Genomic DNA, 9,167 nt, shown 5'->3' with positions numbered 1-9,167 from the left:
CAGGCAGTGACCGAGACCTCGGCAACTTTAGCACGGGGGCACATTTGGTGATTTACAGCTCCCAGGCAGCCTCAGCAGCGCTTCCACAGCCACTCCTTGTGCTCCAGATAGATAAGCCCAAATCCCTCATTTGAAATGCCAGCAGCAAGACCCTTGAAGAGTTTATGCAAGGTCTTCCCGTCTCTCCTGCCCTGCTGCAGCTCCCTTCCCTCCCGGGAAGGTGAAGGCCCAGCCTAAAGACACCTCAGGTTCTAAATGTGCCAATGTTGTGCCTCCCCCCTTGACTTCCAATTGAAAAAGATTACAAATAATGTTAAATAATATAGTTTATAACCTCAGGGCTGTTTTCAAACGTGTATAGACCAGTTGTCAACAGGCAGAGAGGAAGGGAAGGGAAATTATAGGCTGCACAAAAGAGGAAAGTAAAAGTGAAAGCTCCATAAAAGAAAGTGGAACTATTATGGAGCAAAATGCCAACTCATTACAAAACAGCCAAATAAGAGAGAAATACAGCTTTACCCGTAATAGCAGTTTACAAGGGAACATTGTATTGCAACATAACGGTGGTGCTATAATTTGCTCTAACAACTCCAATTATGCCTTTTATTGATTTGGCAACACATTTAATAGGAGTAGCCACACCTCTTGTGTTACAAATCATTAAAGGTGTTGAACAGTGTAATTTTAAAATTGTCCTTCTCCTACAGATGTCAGTGTGACAGCATAATTTCCCCTGATTTCTGCTATGTAAACAGTGTGTTACAGTAATTTCCCCCTTACAAAGCAGAAATGTTGTCAGCCTGGGTTTTTTTTGTGCAGAAACATCCATTTAATATTTTCCCCCCAGTCTATTCTCCTAATTGCTGGGTTTTTTTCCCTTTTCCCCTCTTTCTGTCTTTTTTTTTAAACTTATCTCTGGAAAATAAACACGCTGATTTGCCATCTTCTACAGCAACCTTAATTGCTACTTAAATCTTCAATATGCACTTAATATTGGGGAGGTAAAACCCTTTTAGTTCAATCCTGCTCCACTTCACTCAAGTAGTGTTTCAGAGCTGGTTAAAAGTCGTGTATCTCCCAGCAGCAATTTTGACAGGTGATCCCAATTCCAGCACCAGTTTCCTTGCAAAACTCAGAAAGCATCTTGGAAAAGAATCAAAACTTTTTAGTTTTTGTATTCTTTGTCACCAAGTGTGTAAATTTTGTGTAGGAATCGAGGAGAAACCCCTCTTATGCTCAAGTGGAAGGGGGTTGGAACGAGATGATCTTTAAGATCCCTTCCAACCCAAACCATGATTCTGTGATTCAAAATAGGCATTTGGAGCGACACAGGGCTGGGCTCAGTCACCAGCTCTGCCTTCCCTAGACCCCGGAACAAAAGCTTGGAATTAGGAAAAGCAGGACAAGAGATAGGACAAGCCGGCTTCTGACTGCTGAAAAGCCGGGGTGGTGTTTATTGTGCTGGCAGAGGATGGTGGTTTGAGGGTCTGGCTATGTCTAGCAGGGACCTTTTCCAGTGGCCTTTGCTCCTGGAGCGTGGAGTGAGCCGGGAGGTGCCTCCAGCTCCATCAGCCCCATCACTCCCAAGGCAGGGCTCGCAGGGACCTGGCAGACAAAGAATGTGTTTCCCCTCTCTCTTCAAGCACATGCAGGCGCTGACGTGTGTAAATGAACCTGACAAGCTCTTTGAAAAACAAATAGAGGCCACCAACCAAGCTTTTGGCACGGCAACGCGCCACATGTTTACACCAAAAGTGCCACGCTGCCCTGTGTGCCCGCTCCCAGCGCCTGGCCCCGGGCAGCCGTCTGCATTTGTCTGGCTCCAGCAAACTGTCTCATTAACAGCTGTGTGGGGGAGCGGGAGGGGGCGAGGCAAGAAGGGCTGAAAATCCCCCAAGCCTGAGGAGGGTGACATTTTTCACGCCGAAGTGAGTAAAGCAGCTCCGTGTCCCGCTGCCAGGGCTGACCCCCGGCCCTGCCCATCTGGCAGCCCCAGAACAAAGCGCGGTGAGCCGGCTTTGCCGGCACCAGGGATGGGGCAGCCGGGGCTGCCAGAGGCTCTCCGGGGTATTTCACACCCACGTGTGTCCCTGGGTGCCAGACAGAGCTGCCGGGCTCTCTCCTTCCCCACCTTTGGACGTTGATTTGGGTTCAGGCAGGTGTGTGTGAACATCCCGGTGGTGCCGGCTGTGGCTGTGGGAGAGACATCCCAGCAGCTGCGGCCACCGTCGCCGTGAGGAGACAAACCCACACCCGCGGGACTCGCTCTGCTGTCCCCAGGTGTGGCCGTGCAGGGCTGTCTGGGTGCCCCCAGCTTGGCACAGAGAAGGTTTTGGTTCTGGGCCATGGCAGCTGTGCGTGGCTCGGGGCTGGGACACCGGGCATGGAAACACTTCCACATCTGGAAGGCTTTGCAGCCAAGAGGGCTGGATTGCAGCAGGCACTGCCAAGCAATTTGCAGGTGCATGGAGGAAAACAATGCTGGCGTTTGCCAAACAAACTCCCTGGAATTACCACCCGTGCCTGGTGCTTGTGTATTAAAGCGGAAGCCAGAGCTTCGACTCAACGGAATCTGGGCAAATAATTAACTAAGAGTGACTTTATTGGATTAATTTAAGCTTGTTTGTGGAAATTTGGTGAGCAGAGCCACTCTCGGTTTTCTCAGATGTGTAAATGCATTGCTAAACAACTCCTGGGAGTGGGCTGGGGTGGCAGTGGAGCGTCACACGTGGGTCACGGCGACCCTTCCATGGGACAGGAGCAGGGTCAGGCTTTTGGCACCAGCACCACATTTCTGTCAATTAAAATAGCTTTTTTCCTAAAGTTCTCCGCAGGTCCTTGTATAAAAGACCCTGCTTACGCTAATGTCCATCAGGGAAAAGGACTGGAGGAAAAGAGTTAGTGAGGACTGGAGGGAACTGCAAAATGAGGAGGTCCAAGGTGTGAGCGCAGCAGGAGGGGAGGATGGAGGCAGCCACAGGGACACGGTTCTCATCCCTCTGCTTCCAGAGAGCCTTGGCTCACACCAGGGTTCACAACGAGTGGAACACCAGCTGAGCCTCTGGCTGCTGAGCCCACTGCAGGTGAAGGAGCTGGAGGAAGGAGCAGTGTGTTTGGAAGAGCTAAAAGCAGAGGAGCTGTGGAGCTGCCTGGTGTATCTGGTGTGGGATATGGGGACCAGGGTACCGAGCAGATGAATAATTTTCCTGGGAAGACAGTGGCAAAATTAAAACACAACTCTCCGAAGGCATTAAACTATTGCTTCCTCCAAGAAGTTTGGCTGTGCTAAAAAAGCTGAATACAATGGGCTTTCACCCCTTTTAGTGAACAACACGTGCAGCCCCTGGGGCCCCGCGGTGGCTTTGTGTGGCAGAGCCGGCCCGGTCCTGCAGGGACAGACGTGGGAAACCGGGAAACAGCAGCGTGGCTGTGCTGGGACTTGGCTGATGTGGGGCTCCGAGCAGGATTTAACTCCCAGCTTTTCTGGGAAGGAAATTTGTTTTGCTAGAACTAATCATTCGCATGCATTTTTCATTAGTGTTATAATCCCAAAAAAAGGCTGCGGTAAAATACTCAGATATTTGTTACCTCTGGGGGAATTTTGCAAGGGAGAAGGAGGGAGGGGAGCAGAGCTGAATGGCAGCTCCTGTTGGTATTCTGGTGTGGTGCCTCCCAACTGATCTTCCCAATCAGTTCAGACTTAATGCCAAAGCCTGCTCAAATACACAAATCGTATGGAAACATTTCGGAGGCTTTACATAGCTTGGTTTGCCTAAGTCTTCTCTGGATGGAAACTGTGAATCATTTTGCTCTTCCTGGTTTATACAACTGTTACTAGTGCGAGTTATTCCCTGTGCCAGGTCCCTGGGTGTTCACCAGGTTGGTGTGGGATGTGCCAGGTGTGTGCAGGCCCAGAGGGAGGCTGGAGGTCTCTTCTATGGCTGCTTTGACATCCCTTCGAACCCAAAGCACCCTGTGCTTCTGAGCATCTCTGATCCAAGGGATGTGGGTGTGCTGAGGGGGGGAGATTTGCAATGGGGTGATAAATCGGAAGAATATGATCTGCTGGGTCTGGACATGGAATTCCCAGGGCTCTGGCTCTGCTGGCCTCCTGCAGAACTTTCTGCAGGTGCCGTGGAAACCTGAGCAGTGAAGGCTGCGGGGAGGTCCCCAGGAGGGGAGAGCAGGCGATGGATGCACAGCAGTTTCTCTATAAATGTATAGCACAGCAGAGATAATTTAAAAATAAGAAAAAAGTCTCTTGGCTTAGTGAGGAATCTTTACCTCAGCTTGGATATAAAACATATTAACTGTGATGTAAACAGGAGGTTGGAGAGGCTGCGGCTGTGATTGCTGGTGGAAGGATATCGAAAGTAGAGTGATTCCTCTTTCATAATGATTTTGGTTCCATTTAAGTTGGAGATCAGATGCTCCCCAGCAAAGATATAAATTATAAAGGCACTAAACTTCAGTACCAATAAGCTCCCCAAATTTATTTGCATTTGTTATCTGGCAGTTTCATTTACAGTGAAGAAACTTTCACTGTGGATCAGATCTTTTTAATATTTCCTCATAACTTCCCAGTGACAATCAGTTTTTCCATTAGGAGAGATCAGACACATAAGTAATACTGAGAGAGCTACATGAATACCAAGTCATTCATTAGGAGCAATGCCACTGCCATGAATGCTGAGTGAATAGACTGTGAGGGGACACTGAAAATTAAAGGTTATTCTGGGTTCATTAACTTCTGCACTCCTTTCTAAAACAAAACCTTCGGTGAGAGCAGCCTTTGACTCCTAAACGGGATCTCCTTGTTCCTTAATTTAAAAAATATTAACATCATTTAACTGTTTCCCCTTTCTGCTTAATATGTGCAAGAAGAGAAGTGTTTGAATTCATGTTGGCAGAAGTGAGGAGCAGACAGAACCGTGTGTGTGGACATGGCTCTGCTTTCCTTCCACTGAAAAGCCTTTCTGTGCGCCCCGCACGCAGCACCTTTTCCTTACATTCATTGGCCATGAGGATTTCCTGGGAGCACGGCCACCCTGCCCCAGCTGGCAGCAGGAGCTGGTGATGCCCACTGGGTGACCAGCAGGCAGGGCTGGTGCATTATTTGCCCTAAATGCCCATCTTTACTCACCAACAAAGATCCTGGGCACCATATCCTAGTCCCTCACTTGACCTCCTGCAAGTGTTTAAAACCAACCTACAGCACTATCTAGGGGACAGCAGTCAGACTAATGCAGCCTTGAATATCCCATAATAGTTGGATAGCACGGCCTCAGTATTGAAATACAATGTTTTTAACTGAACCACACTTTGCCTGCTCTCTGCTCTCATACTTAACCAAACAGGCGGAATCCCTCTCCTCAGAGCAGTGGATAAGGCTATTTCACACGGTGTCTCTAAAGCCCTTGGTAATTCCTGGATGGAGATATGAGAGAGCAGCTCTCAGCAGCTCGCTCTAAAGCCGGCAATAATATTTCTTCCTTACAGAGTCTTATGTTCCTACTATTTTATTCTGATTTTCTGTTTGTGTACACAGGCTGCCTTTAGTCAAGGAAAAGAAGTGCTGTGGTACCAGCAGCAGTTTGTCTCTGCTGCAATCTCAGAGGCAGCAGATGCCACGGGGCTGCTCTGTGCCTGGTAGGTGTTGGAGCCTGCAGGGAAAATGTGCTTTGGGTGGCCAGGATGAGCAAACTGCCCCTGTGCTCTTTCCATCCCAGGCGCCACAACATAGGTTTGCTTTCCTGGGCTTTTTTTGTAAGGTTTGTGTTGAAAGGGACCTTAAAGCTCATCTCATTCCAACCCTCCCGGCATGGGCTCGGGCACCTTCCGCTAGCCCAGGTTGCTCAGGGCCGTGTCCAGCCTGGCCTCAGACACTTCCATTTGTCCTGGAACTGTCACTCATGTGTGAGTGATCCCTCCATGAGTGATGTGTGATTGGTTAAGGACCAACAGGCCTTAAAAAATGCAGCTTTGTGTGGGGATTGTTACATGGGAGGAGCGACTGCACAGTCCAGCCCGTCATTGTTTTGCTCATTTACTAATCCCAGGCAATGATTACCTCAGGCTCCTGGGTAATAACTGCAGGTGATTCCATCCCTTTGGTGATGGAGAAGAGTCACCAGAGAGGAGCTTTAGCTTGGAGGTGAGGAGAAGAGGTCCTGTGTTTTTCTGGATTTTTTTGGTTTAGTTGTGCTCGTTGCTGTGGTTGCAGAGCAGGAGCCAGTGAACTCCCTGGGCTAGTTTGTCCTTCTTGAGTAAATCTCCACAGCTTAAACCTTGATTTAGGGAAGCTCCAGAGCTGTCTGCCTCTGCCTCCCTCTGGCAGAGTGTTAAGCACATCCCTAAGTTCATGTGTCCACCCAGCCTCCAAGCTGGGAAAGCCTGAAATGTGGTGATCCAGACAAGGTCGGAGCTCATTCCAAACTCCTTCCCACCATTCCCAAGGGTCTGAGAGCCTCTACCACCTTCCTCCCACGCAGGTGGAGGAACCCCCTGGCCATCCCCATCCCACGGCGTGGCCCCCACCTCACCCCACACGGAATTCCCGGCTTCCCGCGCCATGGACCTCCCGACTCTGCTGCGTGGCGGGGAGTGAGGCACAGCCGTGTTGTACTTTCCTTGCAGAGCCCAAATCCGTGTTCCTGCAGGGAAGGGGGAGAAGCCTCACGTCTCATTTTATTTTTCCTCCCTTTTTACACGAGTTAATCTGTTCAGCTCTTTAACCTGTGAGCTGCAGGAATTCTCAGCCAGCGACAATGGGAAGCTTTTGAGCTGAGGATGAGGGAGGTGGAGAGGAGAGAGGCTGGGGAAAACGTCTGGGAGGTGGGGCTGGCTGGCGAGATAAAATATCCTCCCGAATTTGGGCTGGAAAACCGTGCTGATGGGGGAAGGCGAGAGGTTAAACTGAGGCAGAAAAGTTTGTGTCAGCCCTTTTTCTGATTTTTCCCTTCTCCAGCCGCCACCTCCTCTCCTCCCGTTTCTCCCCCGCCCCGCCGTACCGTACCCCCTCCCCGGCTGGGAAGAAGGAGGTTTGCTGTCTTTGTATTTTAACTGTAGCAAAAAGATTAAATTGTTTACGAGCTGCGAGCCCCGGCTGCCTGGATGAGCTGGGAGAGACAAAGATAGACAGTCTAATTCTCCGGTGTACTTTGTGCTTCCGTCCCCCTGCGCTGCCACTAATTCTTTTATCTGGCCCCAACACTCCCGGCATTATGTAAAAAAAAAAAAAAAAAAAAGAAAAAAAGAAAAAAAGAAAAAAAAAAAAGGAAAACCTAAAAAAAAAAAAATCCTAACTGAAGCAGGCAAAATTACTGTTCTCTGCGCTTTACCTCTGATAACAATCTCTTGAATACTGATTACTTTTTTTTCCCCCAACACAAAGCGACCAACACAAGTTGGTCTTTAACCCTTTATCTTTAGCAAGCAGAAAGACACGAGGAACATCTTACTCAGTTGGAAAAAAAAATAGCATACAGAAGAATTACTGTTATCTCCTAGCCAGAAGAGGAACAGGAGAGATAAGAAAAGCCTGAAGAATTAAAAGGAACGTTGCATTTGGGCTGTAAATTCGTGCTGAAGCCGGTTCTATTTGTCTGTCACTAGGGTTCATAATTTTTCGAGGTTGTTTTGATAGACTTATTGTGAAGACTGCATAGAAAACTCATCAGCATTTGTTGCCTCTGAGCATTATTGTCAGTGGTAACCGCATGGTTATAGACTGGAGGAAGATAATGGTTGAAGTATAAAGGAGATAAAGGCAAAACCTCTTCTCATTAAGGGCTATCTCCACCTCTGCAGACTCTACAGTATTGAGTGACTGGCGCTGGTGCATTGGGCATAAATTATAGCAAAAAAACTAAAGGCAGCATCATTATTTCGAAAAAGTTATAATGACATGCCATGGGCTTAAGACCTATTTACACCAAAGAGGGACAATAAATACAGAGGGAGCTCAGTGTGGAGTGACCAGCACTGCCTCCCTATCGATTGTACCCCTGCACATCTCTCTGCAGGGAGGCTGCTCCGAAAGGGGCCAGATCCACCTTCCCTTGTACCTACACACCCCAAAGCCCACTGGTGGAGCCCGGGAAGGGACCTCTGGGGCAAACATGTCATTTTGGGTTGTTTTAACTTCTTATTTGGGAAAACCCACCCTGGCCAGATCTTCCCCTGGAGGTTTGTGCAGTGGAGTCACCTAAAGGGGTGAGACAGGGCTGTGGGAGCCTCTCCGTGCAGGTGGTGGTGTCTTCATTGGTGCCATTGCATTGCTGCCCTGCCCCTTCCATTATTTTTTTCCAGATTGCTGTTCTGCAAGGGGATAAAGTCTCCTTTCCATTGCTCTTTCTGGGTGCTGCTCTTTTTCCTGTGCATCCTCAGCTGCCTATGGTTTGATCTCTTTATCTTCAGTGTGGTGGGGGAAGAATTATGTTCAAATTGGAGCCAGGCCCACAGCAGATAAAGCACACTCCTAAAGTTGTATTTATGGGGCACGATTATAAAGAGCACTCTGTACACCTGCAACACTGGTTATCTGGAGCTTTCCACGGGTACTTTCTAAATTGGAATTAGTTTCCAGTTCCCCTCTGAGGAGGAGGATTTTTTGCACTTGGAGAAACTGAGGCTCAGAAGAGGCTGGGTGGAGCTGGGAGGGTTTGCCGGCAGCACTGTCTTGCCTGGACACAGAGCCCAGCTGTAATCACTAGCCCAAGTGCCTTTTTAGTGATTGTGCTGGATTAGTGGCCCCAGAGGCTCCTAATCTGCTCTCCATATGGCACATGGAGGGTGAGGATGCACCCGCTGCTCTCCCATTGTGTTTCAAGGCTGATTAGATGGGACAGTCCCCTGGGATCCAACCCGGGATGGGCTCCCCAGCCCATTCAGTTCAGATTTGCTACTGCAGGGCCCAAAGGATGCAGCTGCTCTTGCTGCTTCTCTCTCCCTCATGCCATGGACCATGCAGGGCTGTCATCTGTGGGTCACGGCCCACTCAACACACCTGTGATATTGTGACATTCAGACAAATCTCCTGTTGTCATGGAATCCCAGGATCCCGGAATGGCTTGGGTTGGAAGGGGCCTCAAAACCCATCTTGTTCCACCCTCTGCCATGGGCAGGGACACCTGCCACTACCCCCGGCTGCTCCAACCTCCATCCAA

Source organism: Corvus brachyrhynchos, unplaced genomic scaffold (genome assembly GCF_000691975.1).
Source record: "Corvus brachyrhynchos isolate BGI_N302 unplaced genomic scaffold, ASM69197v1 scaffold283, whole genome shotgun sequence".
NCBI classification, from domain to species: domain Eukaryota; kingdom Metazoa; phylum Chordata; class Aves; order Passeriformes; family Corvidae; genus Corvus; species Corvus brachyrhynchos.
This window is presented reverse-complemented; position numbering follows the sequence as displayed.